The sequence below is a fragment of the Phalangium opilio genome, unplaced genomic scaffold (assembly GCF_054372755.1).
Source record: "Phalangium opilio isolate 3A_F unplaced genomic scaffold, DU_Popi_V2 ptg001662l_1, whole genome shotgun sequence".
NCBI classification, from domain to species: domain Eukaryota; kingdom Metazoa; phylum Arthropoda; class Arachnida; order Opiliones; family Phalangiidae; genus Phalangium; species Phalangium opilio.
The window spans coordinates 45,147-62,002 of NW_028324260.1; the positions used below are offsets into that span (position 1 = coordinate 45,147).

The following is a 16,856-nucleotide window of genomic DNA, read 5'->3' on the forward strand; positions in this document are numbered from 1 at the left end:
GGTTCTGATTAATTTGGACGTTTTAAAATTACATCTCATCCAGTTATTTTCTTAAAACATATCGTGTCAAAATATGATTCAACCCTCGCCCTCATACAAGGACCAGAATAAACAGATTCAAATCGTGAACGAAGGAAGCTAAGCCCCTTGAGTCTGGCGCCTTAGACCGCTCGGCCATCCTGACGTGCTTTTAAGTAATTTAGACGTTAAAATTACATCTCTTTTAGTTATTTTTATAAAACATATCGTGTCAGAAGTGGGATTCGAACCCACGCCCTCATACGAGGACCAGAATACACAGATTCATATCGTGAACGAAGGAAGCTAAGCCCCTTGAGTCTCGCGCCTTAGACCGCTCGGCCATCCTGACGTGGTTTTGTGTAATTTGGACGTTTTAAAATTACATCTCATCCAGTTATTTTCATAAACAATATCGTGTCAGAAGTGGGATTCGAACCCACGCCCTCATACAAGGACCAGAATACACAGATTTACATCGTGAACCAAGGAAGCTAAGCCTCTTGAGTCTCGCGCCTTAGACCGCTCGGCCATCCAGACGTCGTTTTATGTAATTTGGACGTTTTAAAATTATATCTCACCCAGTTATTTTCTTAAAACATATCGTGTCAAAATTTGACTCGAACCCACGCCCTCATACGAGGACCAGAATACACAGATTCACATCGTGAACGAAGGAAGCTAAGCCCCTTGAGTCTGGCGCATTAGACCGCTCGGCCATCCTGACGTGGTTTTATGTAATTTGGACGTTTTAAAATTATATCTCATCCAGTTATTTTCTTAAAACAAATCGTGTCAGAAGTGGGATTCGAACCCACGCCCTCATACAAGGACCAGAATACACAGATTCATATCGTGAACGAAGGAAGCTAAGCCCCTTGAGTCTGGCGCATTAGACCGCTCGGCCATCCAGACGTGGTTTTATGTAATTTGGACGTTTTAAAATTATATCTCATCCAGTTATTTTCTTAAAACAAATCGTGTCAGAAGTGGGATTCGAACCCACGCCCTCATACGAGGACCAGAATACACAGATTCACATCGTGAACAAAGGAAGATAAGCCCCTTGAGTCTGGCACCTTAGACCGCTCGGCCATCCTGACGTGGTTTTGTGTAATTCGGACGTTTTAAAATTACATCTCACCCAGTTATTATCTTAAAACATATCGTGTCAAAATTTGATTCGAACCCTCGCCCTCATACAAGGACCAGAATACACAGATTCACATCGTGAACGAAGGAAACTAAGCCCCTTGAGTCTAGCGCCTAAGACCACTCAGCCATCCAGACGTGGTTTTAAGTAATTTAGACGTTTAAAATTACATCTCTTCGAATTACGTTTATAAAACATATCGTGTCAGAAGTGGAATTCGAACCCACGCCCTCATACGAGGACCAGAATACACAGATTCACATCGTGAACGAAGGAAGCTAAGCCCCTTGAGTCTCGCGCCTTAGAGCGCTCGGCCATCCTGACGTGGTTCTGTGTAATTTGGACGTTTTAAAATTACATCTCATCCAGTTATTTTCTTAAAACATATCGTGTCAAAATTGAATTCGAACCCTCGCCCTCATACAAGGACCAGAATAAACAGATTCACATCGTGAACGAAGGAAGCTAATCCCCTTGAGTCTGGCGCCTTAGACCGCTCGGCCATCCTGACGTGGTTTTGCGTAATTTGGACGTTTTAAAATTACATCTCATCCAGTTATTTTCTTAAAACATATCGTGTCAGAAGTGGAATTCGAACCCACGCCCTCATACGAGGACCAGAATACACAGATTCACATCGTGAACGAAGTATGCTAAGCCCCTTGAGTCTGGCGCCTTAGACCGCTCGGCCATCCTGACGTGGTTCTGATTAATTTGGACGTTTTAAAATTACATCTCATCCAGTTATTTTCTTAAAACATATCGTGTCAAAATATGATTCGAACCCTCGCCCTCATACAAGGACCAGAATAAACAGATTCAAATCGTGAACGAAGGAAGCTAAGCCCCTTGAGTCTCGCGCCTTAGACCGCTCGGCCATCCATACGTGGTTTTATGTAATTTGGACGTTTTAAAGTTATATCTCACCCAGTTATTTTCTTAAAACATATCGTGTCGGAAGTGGGATTCGAACCCACGCCCTCATACGAGGACCAGAATACACAGATTCACATCGTGAACGAAGGAAGCTAAGCCCCTTGAGTCTGGCGCATTAGACCGCTCGGCCATCCTGACGTGGTTTTGTGTAATTTGGACGTTTTAAAATTACATCTCATCCAGTTATTTTCATAAACAATATCGTGTCAGAAGTGGGATTCGAACCCACGCCCTCATACGAGGACCAGAAACACAAATTTACATCGTGAACGAAGGAAGCTAAGCCCCTTGAGTCTCGCGCCTTAGACCGCTCGGCCATCCAGACGTGGTTTTATGTAATTTGGACGTTTTAAAATTATATCTCACCCAGTTATTTTCTTAAAACATATCGTGTCAAAATTTGATTCGAACCCACGCCCTCATACGAGGACCAGAATACACAGATTCATATCGTGAACGAAGGAAGCTAAGCCCCTTGAGTCTAGCGCCTAAGACCGCTCGGCCATCCTGACGAGGTTTTGAGTAATTTAGACGTTTAAAATTACATCTCTTCGAGTTACTTTTATAAAACATATCGTGTCAGAAATGGAATTCGAACCCACGCCCTCATACGAGGACCAGAATACACAGATTCTTATCGTGAACGAAGGAAGCTAAGCACCTTGAGTCTCGCGCCTTAGACCGCTCGGCCATCCTGACGTGGTTTTGTGTAATTTGGACGTTTTAAAATTACATCTCATCCAGTTATTTTCATAAACAATATCGTGTCAGAAGTGGGATTCGAACCCACGCCCTCATACGAGGACCAGAATACACAGATTTACATCGTGAACGAAGGAAGCTAAGCCCCTTGAGTCTGGCGCCTTAGACCGCTCGGCCATCCTGACGTGGTTTTGCGTAATTTGGACGTTTTAAAATTACATCTCATCCAGTTATTTTCTTAAAACATATCGTGTCAGAAGTGGAATTCGAACCCACGCCCTCATACGAGGACCAGAATACACAGATTCACATCGTGAACGAAGTATGCTAAGCCCCTTGAGTCTCGCGCCTTAGACCGCTCGGCCATCCTGACGTGGTTCTGTGTAATTTGGACGTTTTAAAATTACATCTCATCCAGTTATTTTCTTAAAACATATCGTGTCAAAATTGAATTCGAACCCTCGCCCTCATACAAGGACCAGAATAAACAGATTCACATCGTGAACGAAGGAAGCTAATCCCCTTGAGTCTGGCGCCTTAGACCGCTCGGCCATCCTGACGTGGTTTTGCGTAATTTGGACGTTTTAAAATTACATCTCATCCAGTTATTTTCTTAAAACATATCGTGTCAGAAGTGGAATTCGAACCCACACCCTCATACGAGGACCAGAATACACAGATTCACATCGTGAACGAAGTATGCTAAGCCCCTTGAGTCTGGCGCCTTAGACCGCTCGGCCATCCTGACGTGGTTTTGCGTAATTTGGACGTTTTAAAATTACATCTCATCCAGTTATTTTCTTAAAACATATCGTGTCAGAAGTGGAATTCGAACCCACACCCTCATACGAGGACCAGAATACACAGATTCACATCGTGAACGAAGTATGCTAAGCCCCTTGAGTCCGGCGCCTTAGACCGCTCGGCCATCCTGACGTGGTTCTGATTAATTTGGACGTTTTAAAATTACATCTCATCCAGTTATTTTCTTAAAACATATCGTGTCAAAATATGATTCGAACCCTCGCCCTCATACAAGGACCAGAATAAACAGATTCAAATCGTGAACGAAGGAAGCTAAGCCCCTTGAGTCTCGCGCCTTAGACCGCTCGGCCATCCTGACGTGGTTTTGTGTAATTTGGACGTTTTAAAATTACATCTCATCCAGTTATTTTCATAAACAATATCTTGTCAGAAGTGGGATTCGAACCCACGCCCTCATACGAGGACCAGAATACACAGATTTACATCGTGAACGAAGGAAGCTAAGCCCCTTGAGTCTCGCGCCTTAGACCGCTCGGCCATCTATACGTGGTTTTATGTAATTTGGACGTTTTAAAGTTATATCTCACCCAGTTATTTTCTTAAAACATATCGTGTCGGAAGTGGGATTCGAACCCACGCCCTCATACGAGGACCAGAATACACAGATTCACATCGTGAACGAAGGAAGCTAAGCCCCTTGAGTCTGGCGCCTTAGACCGCTCGGCCATCCTGACGTGGTTTTGCGTAATTTGGACGTTTTAAAATTACATCTCATCCAGTTATTTTCTTAAAACATATCGTGTCAGAAGTGGAATTCGAACCCACACCCTCATACGAGGACCAGAATACACAGATTCACATCGTGAACGAAGTATGCTAAGCCCCTTGAGTCTGGCGCCTTAGACCGCTCGGCCATCCTGACGTGGTTTTGCGTAATTTGGACGTTTTAAAATTACATCTCATCCAGTTATTTTCTTAAAACATATCGTGTCAGAAGTGGAATTCGAACCCACACCCTCATACGAGGACCAGAATACACAGATTCACATCGTGAACGAAGTATGCTAAGCCCCTTGAGTCCGGCGCCTTAGACCGCTCGGCCATCCTGACGTGGTTCTGATTAATTTGGACGTTTTAAAATTACATCTCATCCAGTTATTTTCTTAAAACATATCGTGTCAAAATATGATTCGAACCCTCGCCCTCATACAAGGACCAGAATAAACAGATTCAAATCGTGAACGAAGGAAGCTAAGCCCCTTGAGTCTCGCGCCTTAGACCGCTCGGCCATCCTGACGTGGTTTTGTGTAATTTGGACGTTTTAAAATTACATCTCATCCAGTTATTTTCATAAACAATATCTTGTCAGAAGTGGGATTCGAACCCACGCCCTCATACGAGGACCAGAATACACAGATTTACATCGTGAACGAAGGAAGCTAAGCCCCTTGAGTCTCGCGCCTTAGACCGCTCGGCCATCTATACGTGGTTTTATGTAATTTGGACGTTTTAAAGTTATATCTCACCCAGTTATTTTCTTAAAACATATCGTGTCGGAAGTGGGATTCGAACCCACGCCCTCATACGAGGACCAGAATACACAGATTCACATCGTGAACGAAGGAAGCTAAGCCCCTTGAGTCTGGCGCATTAGACCGCTCGGCCATCCTGACGTGGTTTTGTGTAATTTGGACGTTTTAAAATTACATCTCATCCAGTTATTTTCATAAACAATATCGTGTCAGAAGTGGGATTCGAACCCACGCCCTCATACGAGGACCAGAAACACAAATTTACATCGTGAACGAAGGAAGCTAAGCCCCTTGAGTCTCGCGCCTTAGACCGCTCGGCCATCCAGACGTGGTTTTATGTAATTTGGACGTTTTAAAATTATATCTCACCCAGTTATTTTCTTAAAACATATCGTGTCAGAAGTGGGATTCGAACCCACGCCCTCATACGAGGACCAGAATACACAGATTCACATCGTGAACAAAGGAAGCTAAGCCCCTTGAGTCTGGCTCATTAGACCGCTCGGCCATCCTGACGTGGTTTTGTGTAACTTGGACGTTTTAAAATTACATCTCATCCAGTTATTTTCATAAACAATATCGTGTCAGAAGTGGGATTCGAACCCACGCCCTCATACGAGGACCAGAATACACAGATTTACATCTTGAACGAAGGAAGCTAGGCCCCTTGAGTCTCGCGCCTTAGACCGCTCGGCCATCCTGACGTGGTTTTGTGTAATTTGGACGTTTTAAAATTACATCTCATCCAGTTATTTTCTTAAAACATATCGTGTCAGAAGTGAAATTCGAACCCACGCCCTCATACGAGGACCAGATTACACAGATTTACATCGTGAACGAAGGAAGCTAAGCCCCTTGAGTCTGGCGCATTAGACCGCTCGGCCATCCTGACGTGGTTTTGTGTAATTTGGACGTTTTAAAATTACATCTCATCCAGTTATTTTCATAAACAATATCGTGTCAGAAGTGGGATTCGAACCCACGCCCTCATACGAGGACCAGAAACACAGATTTACATCGTGAACGAAGGAAGCTAAGCCCCTTGAGTCTCGCGCCTTAGACCGCTCGGCCATCCAGACGTGGTTTTATGTAATTTGGACGTTTTAAAATTATATCTCACCCAGTTATTTTCTTAAAACATATCGTGTCAAAATTTGATTCGAACCCACGCCCTCATACGAGGACCAGAATACACAGATTCATATCGTGAACGAAGGAAGCTAAGCCCCTTGAGTCTAGCGCCTAAGACCGCTCGGCCATCCTGACGTGGTTTTAAGTAATTTAGACGTTTAAAATTACATCTCATCCAGTTATTTTCATAAACAATATCGTGTCAGAAGTGGGATTCGAACCCACGCCCTCATACGAGGACCAGAATACACAGATTTACATCGTGAACGAAGGAAGCTAAGCCCCTTGGGTCTCGCGCCTTAGACCGCTAGGCCATCCAGACGTAATTTTATGTAATTTGGACGTTTTAAAATTATATCTCACCCAGTTATTTTCTTAAAACATATCGTGTCAGAAGTGGGATTCGAACCCACGCCCTCATACGAGGACCAGAATACACAGATTCACATCGTGAACAAAGGAAGCTAAGCCCCTTGAGTCTGGCTCATTAGACCGCTCGGCCATCCTGACGTGGTTTTGTGTAACTTGGACGTTTTAAAATTACATCTCATCCAGTTATTTTCATAAACAATATCGTGTCAGAAGTGGGATTCGAACCCACGCCCTCATACGAGGACCAGAATACACAGATTTACATCTTGAACGAAGGAAGCTAGGCCCCTTGAGTCTCGCGCCTTAGACCGCTCGGCCATCCTGACGTGGTTTTGTGTAATTTGGACGTTTTAAAATTACATCTCATCCAGTTATTTTCTTAAAACATATCGTGTCAGAAGTGAAATTCGAACCCACGCCCTCATACGAGGACCAGAATACACAGATTCATATCGTGAACGAAGGAAGCTAAGCCCCTTGAGTCTCGCGCCTTAGACCGCTCGCCCATCCTGACGTTTTTTTGTGTAATTTGGACGTTTTAAAATTACATCTCATCCAGTTATTTTCTTAAAACATATCGTGTCAAAATATGATTCGAACCCTCGCCCTCATACAAGGACCAGAATACACAGATTCACATCGTGAACGAAGGAAGCTAGGCCCCTTGAGTCTCGCTTCTTAGACCGCTCGGCCATCCTGACGTGGTTCTGTGTAATTTGGACGTTTTATAATTACATCTCATCCAGTTATTTTCTTAAAACATATCTTGTCAGAAGAGGGATTCGAACCCACGCCCTCAAAGGAGGACCAAAATACACAGATTCACATCGTGAATGAAGGAAGCTAATCCCCTTGAGTCTGGCGCCCTAGACCGCTCGGCCATCCTGACGTGGTTTTGTGTAATTTGGACGTTTTAAAATTATATCTCACCCAGTTATTTTCTTAAAACATATCGTGTCAGAAGTGGGATTCGAACCCACGCCCTCATACGAGGACCAGAATACAATGATTCACATCGTGAACGAAGGAAGCTAAGCCCCTTGAGTCTAGCGTCTAAGACCGCTCGGCCATCCTGACGTGGTTCTGTTTAATTTGGACGTTTTAAAATTACATCTCATCCAGTTATTTTCTTAAAACATATCGTGTCAGAAGAGGGATTCGAACCCACGCCCTCAAAGGAGGACCAGAATACACAGATTCACATCGTGATTAAGGAAACTAAGCCCCTTGAGTCTCGCGCCTTAGACCGCTCGGCCATCCAGACGTGGTTTTATGTAATTTGGACGTTTTAAAATTATATCTCACCCAGTTATTTTCTTAAAACATATCGTGTCAGAAGTAAAATTCGAACCCACGCCCTCATACGAGGACCAGAATACACAGATTCACATCGTGAACGAAGGAAGCTAAGCCCCTTGAGTCTAGCGCCTAAGACCGCTCGGCCATCCTGACGTGGTTTTAAGTAATTTAGACGTTTAAAATTACATCTCTTCGAGTTACTTTTATAAAACATATCGTGTCAGAAGTGGAATTCGAACCCACGCCCTCATACGAGGACCAGAATACACAGATTCATATCGTGAACGAAGGAAGCTAAGCCCCTTGAGTCTCGCGCCTTAGACCGCTCGGCCATCCTGACGTGGTTTTATGTAATTTGGACGTTTTAAAATTATATCTCACCCAGTTATTTTCTTAAAACATATCGTGTCAAAATTTGATTCGAACCCACGCCCTCATACGAGGACCAGAATACACAGATTCATATCGTGAACGAAGGAAGCTAAGCCCCTTGAGTCTAGCGCCTAAGACCGCTCGGCCATCCTGACGTGGTTCTGTGTAATTTGGACGTTTTAAAATTACATCTCATCCAGTTATTTTCTTAAAACATATCTTGTCAGAAGAGGGATTCGAACCCACGCCCTCAAAGGAGGACCAAAATACACAGATTCACATCGTGAATGATGGAAGCTAATCCCCTTGAGTCTGGCGCCCTAGACCGCTCGGCCATCCTGACGTGGTTTTGTGTAATTTGGACGTTTTAAAATTATATTTAACCCAGTTATTTTCTTAAAACATATCGTGTCAGAAGTGGGATTCGAACCCACGCCCTCATACGAGGACCAGAAAACAATGATTCACATCGTGAACGAAGGAAGCTAAGCCCCTTGAGTCTAGCGTCTAAGACCGATCGGCCACACAGATTCACATCGTGAAAGAAGGAAGCTAAACCCCTTGAGTCTGGCGTCTTAGACCGCTCGGGCATCCTGACGTGGTTTTGTGTAATTCGGACGTTTTAAAATTACATCTCATCCAGTTATTTTCTTAAAACATCGTGTCAAAATTGGATTCGAACCCTCGCCCTCATACAAGGACCAGAATACACAGATTCACATCGTGATTAAGGAAACTAAGCCTCTTGAGTCTAGCGCCTAAGACGGCTCGGCCATCCAGACGTGGTTTTAAGTAATTTAGACGTTTAAAATTACATCTCTTCGAGTTATTTTTATAAAACATATCGTGTCAGAAGTGGGATTCGAACCCACGCCCTCATACGGAGGACCAGAATACACAGATTCACATCGTGAACGAAGGAAGCTAAGCCCCTTGAGTCTGGCGCATTAGACCGCTCGGCCATCCTGACGTGGTTTTGTGTAATTTGGACGTTTTTAAAATTACATCTCATCCAGTTATTTTCATAAACAATATCGTTTCAGAAGTGGGATTCGAACCCACGCCCTCATACGAGGACCAGAATACACAGATTTACTTCGTGAACGAAGAAAGCTAAGCCCCTTGAGTCTCGCGCCTTAGACCGCTCGGCCATCCAGACGTGGTTTTATGTAATTTGGACGTTTTAAAATTATATCTCACCCAGTTATTTTCTTAAAACATATAGTGTCAGAAGTGGAATTCGAACCCACGCCCTCATACGAGGACCAGAATACACAGATTAACATCGTGAACGAAGGAAGCTAAGCCCCTTGAGTCAGGCGCCTTAGACCGCTCGGCCATCCTGACGTGGTTCTGTGTAATTTGGACGTTTTAAAATTACATCTCATCCAGTTATTTTCTTAAAACATATCGTGTCAGAAGAGGGATTCGAACCCACGCCCTCAAAGGAGGACCAGAATACACAGATTCACATCGTGAACGAAGGAAGCTAATCCCCTTAAGTCTGGCGCCTTAGACCGCTCTGCCATCCTGACGTGGTTTTGTGTAATTCGGACGGTTTAAAATTACATCTCATCCAGTTATTTTCTTAAAACATATCGTGTCAAAATTGGATTCGAACCCTCGCCCTCATACAAGGACCAGAATACACAGATTTACTTCGTGAACGAAGAAAGCTAAGCCCCTTGAGTCTCGCGCCTTAGACCGCTCGGCCATCCAGACGTGGTTTTATGTAATTTGGACGTTTTAAAATTATATCTCACCCAGTTATTTTCTTAAAACATATAGTGTCAGAAGTGGAATTCGAACCCACGCCCTCATACGAGGACCAGAATACACAGATTAACATCGTGAACGAAGGAAGCTAAGCCCCTTGAGTCAGGCGCCTTAGACCGCTCGGCCATCCTGACGTGGTTCTGTGTAATTTGGACGTTTTAAAATTACATCTCATCCAGTTATTTTCTTAAAACATATCGTGTCAGAAGAGGGATTCGAACCCACGCCCTCAAAGGAGGACCAGAATACACAGATTCACATCGTGAACGAAGGAAGCTAATCCCCTTAAGTCTGGCGCCTTAGACCGCTCTGCCATCCTGACGTGGTTTTGTGTAATTCGGACGGTTTAAAATTACATCTCATCCAGTTATTATCTTAAAACATATCGTGTCAAAATTTGATTCGAACCCTCGCCCTCATACAAGGACCAGAATACACAGATTCACATCGTGAACGAAGGAAACTAAGCCCCTTGAGTCTAGCGCCTAAGACCACTCAGCCATCCAGACGTGGTTTTAAGTAATTTAGACGTTTAAAATTACATCTCTTCGAATTACGTTTATAAAACATATCGTGTCAGAAGTGGAATTCGAACCCACGCCCTCATACGAGGACCAGAATACACAGATTCACATCGTGAACGAAGGAAGCTAAGCCCCTTGAGTCTCGCGCCTTAGAGCGCTCGGCCATCCTGACGTGGTTCTGTGTAATTTGGACGTTTTAAAATTACATCTCATCCAGTTATTTTCTTAAAACATATCGTGTCAAAATTGAATTCGAACCCTCGCCCTCATACAAGGACCAGAATAAACAGATTCACATCGTGAACGAAGGAAGCTAATCCCCTTGAGTCTGGCGCCTTAGACCGCTCGGCCATCCTGACGTGGTTTTGCGTAATTTGGACGTTTTAAAATTACATCTCATCCAGTTATTTTCTTAAAACATATCGTGTCAGAAGTGGAATTCGAACCCACGCCCTCATACGAGGACCAGAATACACAGATTCACATCGTGAACGAAGTATGCTAAGCCCCTTGAGTCTGGCGCCTTAGACCGCTCGGCCATCCTGACGTGGTTCTGATTAATTTGGACGTTTTAAAATTACATCTCATCCAGTTATTTTCTTAAAACATATCGTGTCAAAATATGATTCGAACCCTCGCCCTCATACAAGGACCAGAATAAACAGATTCAAATCGTGAACGAAGGAAGCTAAGCCCCTTGAGTCTCGCGCCTTAGACCGCTCGGCCATCCATACGTGGTTTTATGTAATTTGGACGTTTTAAAGTTATATCTCACCCAGTTATTTTCTTAAAACATATCGTGTCGGAAGTGGGATTCGAACCCACGCCCTCATACGAGGACCAGAATACACAGATTCACATCGTGAACGAAGGAAGCTAAGCCCCTTGAGTCTGGCGCATTAGACCGCTCGGCCATCCTGACGTGGTTTTGTGTAATTTGGACGTTTTAAAATTACATCTCATCCAGTTATTTTCATAAACAATATCGTGTCAGAAGTGGGATTCGAACCCACGCCCTCATACGAGGACCAGAAACACAAATTTACATCGTGAACGAAGGAAGCTAAGCCCCTTGAGTCTCGCGCCTTAGACCGCTCGGCCATCCAGACGTGGTTTTATGTAATTTGGACGTTTTAAAATTATATCTCACCCAGTTATTTTCTTAAAACATATCGTGTCAAAATTTGATTCGAACCCACGCCCTCATACGAGGACCAGAATACACAGATTCATATCGTGAACGAAGGAAGCTAAGCCCCTTGAGTCTAGCGCCTAAGACCGCTCGGCCATCCTGACGAGGTTTTGAGTAATTTAGACGTTTAAAATTACATCTCTTCGAGTTACTTTTATAAAACATATCGTGTCAGAAATGGAATTCGAACCCACGCCCTCATACGAGGACCAGAATACACAGATTCTTATCGTGAACGAAGGAAGCTAAGCACCTTGAGTCTCGCGCCTTAGACCGCTCGGCCATCCTGACGTGGTTTTGTGTAATTTGGACGTTTTAAAATTACATCTCATCCAGTTATTTTCATAAACAATATCGTGTCAGAAGTGGGATTCGAACCCACGCCCTCATACGAGGACCAGAATACACAGATTTACATCGTGAACGAAGGAAGCTAAGCCCCTTGAGTCTGGCGCCTTAGACCGCTCGGCCATCCTGACGTGGTTTTGCGTAATTTGGACGTTTTAAAATTACATCTCATCCAGTTATTTTCTTAAAACATATCGTGTCAGAAGTGGAATTCGAACCCACGCCCTCATACGAGGACCAGAATACACAGATTCACATCGTGAACGAAGTATGCTAAGCCCCTTGAGTCTCGCGCCTTAGACCGCTCGGCCATCCTGACGTGGTTCTGTGTAATTTGGACGTTTTAAAATTACATCTCATCCAGTTATTTTCTTAAAACATATCGTGTCAAAATTGAATTCGAACCCTCGCCCTCATACAAGGACCAGAATAAACAGATTCACATCGTGAACGAAGGAAGCTAATCCCCTTGAGTCTGGCGCCTTAGACCGCTCGGCCATCCTGACGTGGTTTTGCGTAATTTGGACGTTTTAAAATTACATCTCATCCAGTTATTTTCTTAAAACATATCGTGTCAGAAGTGGAATTCGAACCCACACCCTCATACGAGGACCAGAATACACAGATTCACATCGTGAACGAAGTATGCTAAGCCCCTTGAGTCTGGCGCCTTAGACCGCTCGGCCATCCTGACGTGGTTTTGCGTAATTTGGACGTTTTAAAATTACATCTCATCCAGTTATTTTCTTAAAACATATCGTGTCAGAAGTGGAATTCGAACCCACACCCTCATACGAGGACCAGAATACACAGATTCACATCGTGAACGAAGTATGCTAAGCCCCTTGAGTCCGGCGCCTTAGACCGCTCGGCCATCCTGACGTGGTTCTGATTAATTTGGACGTTTTAAAATTACATCTCATCCAGTTATTTTCTTAAAACATATCGTGTCAAAATATGATTCGAACCCTCGCCCTCATACAAGGACCAGAATAAACAGATTCAAATCGTGAACGAAGGAAGCTAAGCCCCTTGAGTCTCGCGCCTTAGACCGCTCGGCCATCCTGACGTGGTTTTGTGTAATTTGGACGTTTTAAAATTACATCTCATCCAGTTATTTTCATAAACAATATCTTGTCAGAAGTGGGATTCGAACCCACGCCCTCATACGAGGACCAGAATACACAGATTTACATCGTGAACGAAGGAAGCTAAGCCCCTTGAGTCTCGCGCCTTAGACCGCTCGGCCATCTATACGTGGTTTTATGTAATTTGGACGTTTTAAAGTTATATCTCACCCAGTTATTTTCTTAAAACATATCGTGTCGGAAGTGGGATTCGAACCCACGCCCTCATACGAGGACCAGAATACACAGATTCACATCGTGAACGAAGGAAGCTAAGCCCCTTGAGTCTGGCGCATTAGACCGCTCGGCCATCCTGACGTGGTTTTGTGTAATTTGGACGTTTTAAAATTACATCTCATCCAGTTATTTTCATAAACAATATCGTGTCAGAAGTGGGATTCGAACCCACGCCCTCATACGAGGACCAGAAACACAAATTTACATCGTGAACGAAGGAAGCTAAGCCCCTTGAGTCTCGCGCCTTAGACCGCTCGGCCATCCAGACGTGGTTTTATGTAATTTGGACGTTTTAAAATTATATCTCACCCAGTTATTTTCTTAAAACATATCGTGTCAGAAGTGGGATTCGAACCCACGCCCTCATACGAGGACCAGAATACACAGATTCACATCGTGAACAAAGGAAGCTAAGCCCCTTGAGTCTGGCTCATTAGACCGCTCGGCCATCCTGACGTGGTTTTGTGTAACTTGGACGTTTTAAAATTACATCTCATCCAGTTATTTTCTTAAAACATATCGTGTCAGAAGTGGAATTCGAACCCACACCCTCATACGAGGACCAGAATACACAGATTCACATCGTGAACGAAGTATGCTAAGCCCCTTGAGTCCGGCGCCTTAGACCGCTCGGCCATCCTGACGTGGTTCTGATTAATTTGGACGTTTTAAAATTACATCTCATCCAGTTATTTTCTTAAAACATATCGTGTCAAAATATGATTCGAACCCTCGCCCTCATACAAGGACCAGAATAAACAGATTCAAATCGTGAACGAAGGAAGCTAAGCCCCTTGAGTCTCGCGCCTTAGACCGCTCGGCCATCCTGACGTGGTTTTGTGTAATTTGGACGTTTTAAAATTACATCTCATCCAGTTATTTTCATAAACAATATCTTGTCAGAAGTGGGATTCGAACCCACGCCCTCATACGAGGACCAGAATACACAGATTTACATCGTGAACGAAGGAAGCTAAGCCCCTTGAGTCTCGCGCCTTAGACCGCTCGGCCATCTATACGTGGTTTTATGTAATTTGGACGTTTTAAAGTTATATCTCACCCAGTTATTTTCTTAAAACATATCGTGTCGGAAGTGGGATTCGAACCCACGCCCTCATACGAGGACCAGAATACACAGATTCACATCGTGAACGAAGGAAGCTAAGCCCCTTGAGTCTGGCGCATTAGACCGCTCGGCCATCCTGACGTGGTTTTGTGTAATTTGGACGTTTTAAAATTACATCTCATCCAGTTATTTTCATAAACAATATCGTGTCAGAAGTGGGATTCGAACCCACGCCCTCATACGAGGACCAGAAACACAAATTTACATCGTGAACGAAGGAAGCTAAGCCCCTTGAGTCTCGCGCCTTAGACCGCTCGGCCATCCAGACGTGGTTTTATGTAATTTGGACGTTTTAAAATTATATCTCACCCAGTTATTTTCTTAAAACATATCGTGTCAGAAGTGGGATTCGAACCCACGCCCTCATACGAGGACCAGAATACACAGATTCACATCGTGAACAAAGGAAGCTAAGCCCCTTGAGTCTGGCTCATTAGACCGCTCGGCCATCCTGACGTGGTTTTGTGTAACTTGGACGTTTTAAAATTACATCTCATCCAGTTATTTTCATAAACAATATCGTGTCAGAAGTGGGATTCGAACCCACGCCCTCATACGAGGACCAGAATACACAGATTTACATCTTGAACGAAGGAAGCTAGGCCCCTTGAGTCTCGCGCCTTAGACCGCTCGGCCATCCTGACGTGGTTTTGTGTAATTTGGACGTTTTAAAATTACATCTCATCCAGTTATTTTCTTAAAACATATCGTGTCAGAAGTGAAATTCGAACCCACGCCCTCATACGAGGACCAGATTACACAGATTTACATCGTGAACGAAGGAAGCTAAGCCCCTTGAGTCTGGCGCATTAGACCGCTCGGCCATCCTGACGTGGTTTTGTGTAATTTGGACGTTTTAAAATTACATCTCATCCAGTTATTTTCATAAACAATATCGTGTCAGAAGTGGGATTCGAACCCACGCCCTCATACGAGGACCAGAAACACAGATTTACATCGTGAACGAAGGAAGCTAAGCCCCTTGAGTCTCGCGCCTTAGACCGCTCGGCCATCCAGACGTGGTTTTATGTAATTTGGACGTTTTAAAATTATATCTCACCCAGTTATTTTCTTAAAACATATCGTGTCAAAATTTGATTCGAACCCACGCCCTCATACGAGGACCAGAATACACAGATTCATATCGTGAACGAAGGAAGCTAAGCCCCTTGAGTCTAGCGCCTAAGACCGCTCGGCCATCCTGACGTGGTTTTAAGTAATTTAGACGTTTAAAATTACATCTCATCCAGTTATTTTCATAAACAATATCGTGTCAGAAGTGGGATTCGAACCCACGCCCTCATACGAGGACCAGAATACACAGATTTACATCGTGAACGAAGGAAGCTAAGCCCCTTGGGTCTCGCGCCTTAGACCGCTAGGCCATCCAGACGTAATTTTATGTAATTTGGACGTTTTAAAATTATATCTCACCCAGTTATTTTCTTAAAACATATCGTGTCAGAAGTGGGATTCGAACCCACGCCCTCATACGAGGACCAGAATACACAGATTCACATCGTGAACAAAGGAAGCTAAGCCCCTTGAGTCTGGCTCATTAGACCGCTCGGCCATCCTGACGTGGTTTTGTGTAACTTGGACGTTTTAAAATTACATCTCATCCAGTTATTTTCATAAACAATATCGTGTCAGAAGTGGGATTCGAACCCACGCCCTCATACGAGGACCAGAATACACAGATTTACATCTTGAACGAAGGAAGCTAGGCCCCTTGAGTCTCGCGCCTTAGACCGCTCGGCCATCCTGACGTGGTTTTGTGTAATTTGGACGTTTTAAAATTACATCTCATCCAGTTATTTTCTTAAAACATATCGTGTCAGAAGTGAAATTCGAACCCACGCCCTCATACGAGGACCAGAATACACAGATTCATATCGTGAACGAAGGAAGCTAAGCCCCTTGAGTCTCGCGCCTTAGACCGCTCGCCCATCCTGACGTTTTTTTGTGTAATTTGGACGTTTTAAAATTACATCTCATCCAGTTATTTTCTTAAAACATATCGTGTCAAAATATGATTCGAACCCTCGCCCTCATACAAGGACCAGAATACACAGATTCACATCGTGAACGAAGGAAGCTAGGCCCCTTGAGTCTCGCTTCTTAGACCGCTCGGCCATCCTGACGTGGTTCTGTGTAATTTGGACGTTTTATAATTACATCTCATCCAGTTATTTTCTTAAAACATATCTTGTCAGAAGAGGGATTCGAACCCACGCCCTCAAAGG

The 16,856-nt window shown here is 43.9% G+C and overlaps 4 non-coding genes across 4 annotated transcripts; all 4 read right to left on the minus strand.

Moving 5' to 3' along the window:
* Positions 1–999: 999 nt before the first annotated feature.
* On the minus strand, positions 1,000–1,121 carry TRNAL-CAA (transfer RNA leucine (anticodon CAA)). Its single transcript has 2 exons — positions 1,084–1,121; positions 1,000–1,045 (listed from the first exon to the last, which is right to left on the minus strand). It is a non-coding gene; the product is annotated as a tRNA-Leu (tRNA).
* Positions 1,122–2,872: 1,751 nt separating this feature from the next.
* Positions 2,873–2,994, minus strand: TRNAL-CAA (transfer RNA leucine (anticodon CAA)). Its single transcript has 2 exons — positions 2,957–2,994; positions 2,873–2,918 (listed from the first exon to the last, which is right to left on the minus strand). It is a non-coding gene; the product is annotated as a tRNA-Leu (tRNA).
* Positions 2,995–4,186: 1,192 nt separating this feature from the next.
* TRNAL-CAA (transfer RNA leucine (anticodon CAA)) lies at positions 4,187–4,308 on the minus strand. The gene is made up of 2 exons: positions 4,271–4,308; positions 4,187–4,232 (listed from the first exon to the last, which is right to left on the minus strand). It is a non-coding gene; the product is annotated as a tRNA-Leu (tRNA).
* Positions 4,309–12,129: 7,821 nt separating this feature from the next.
* Positions 12,130–12,251, minus strand: TRNAL-CAA (transfer RNA leucine (anticodon CAA)). Its single transcript has 2 exons — positions 12,214–12,251; positions 12,130–12,175 (listed from the first exon to the last, which is right to left on the minus strand). It is a non-coding gene; the product is annotated as a tRNA-Leu (tRNA).
* Positions 12,252–16,856: the final 4,605 nt, after the last annotated feature.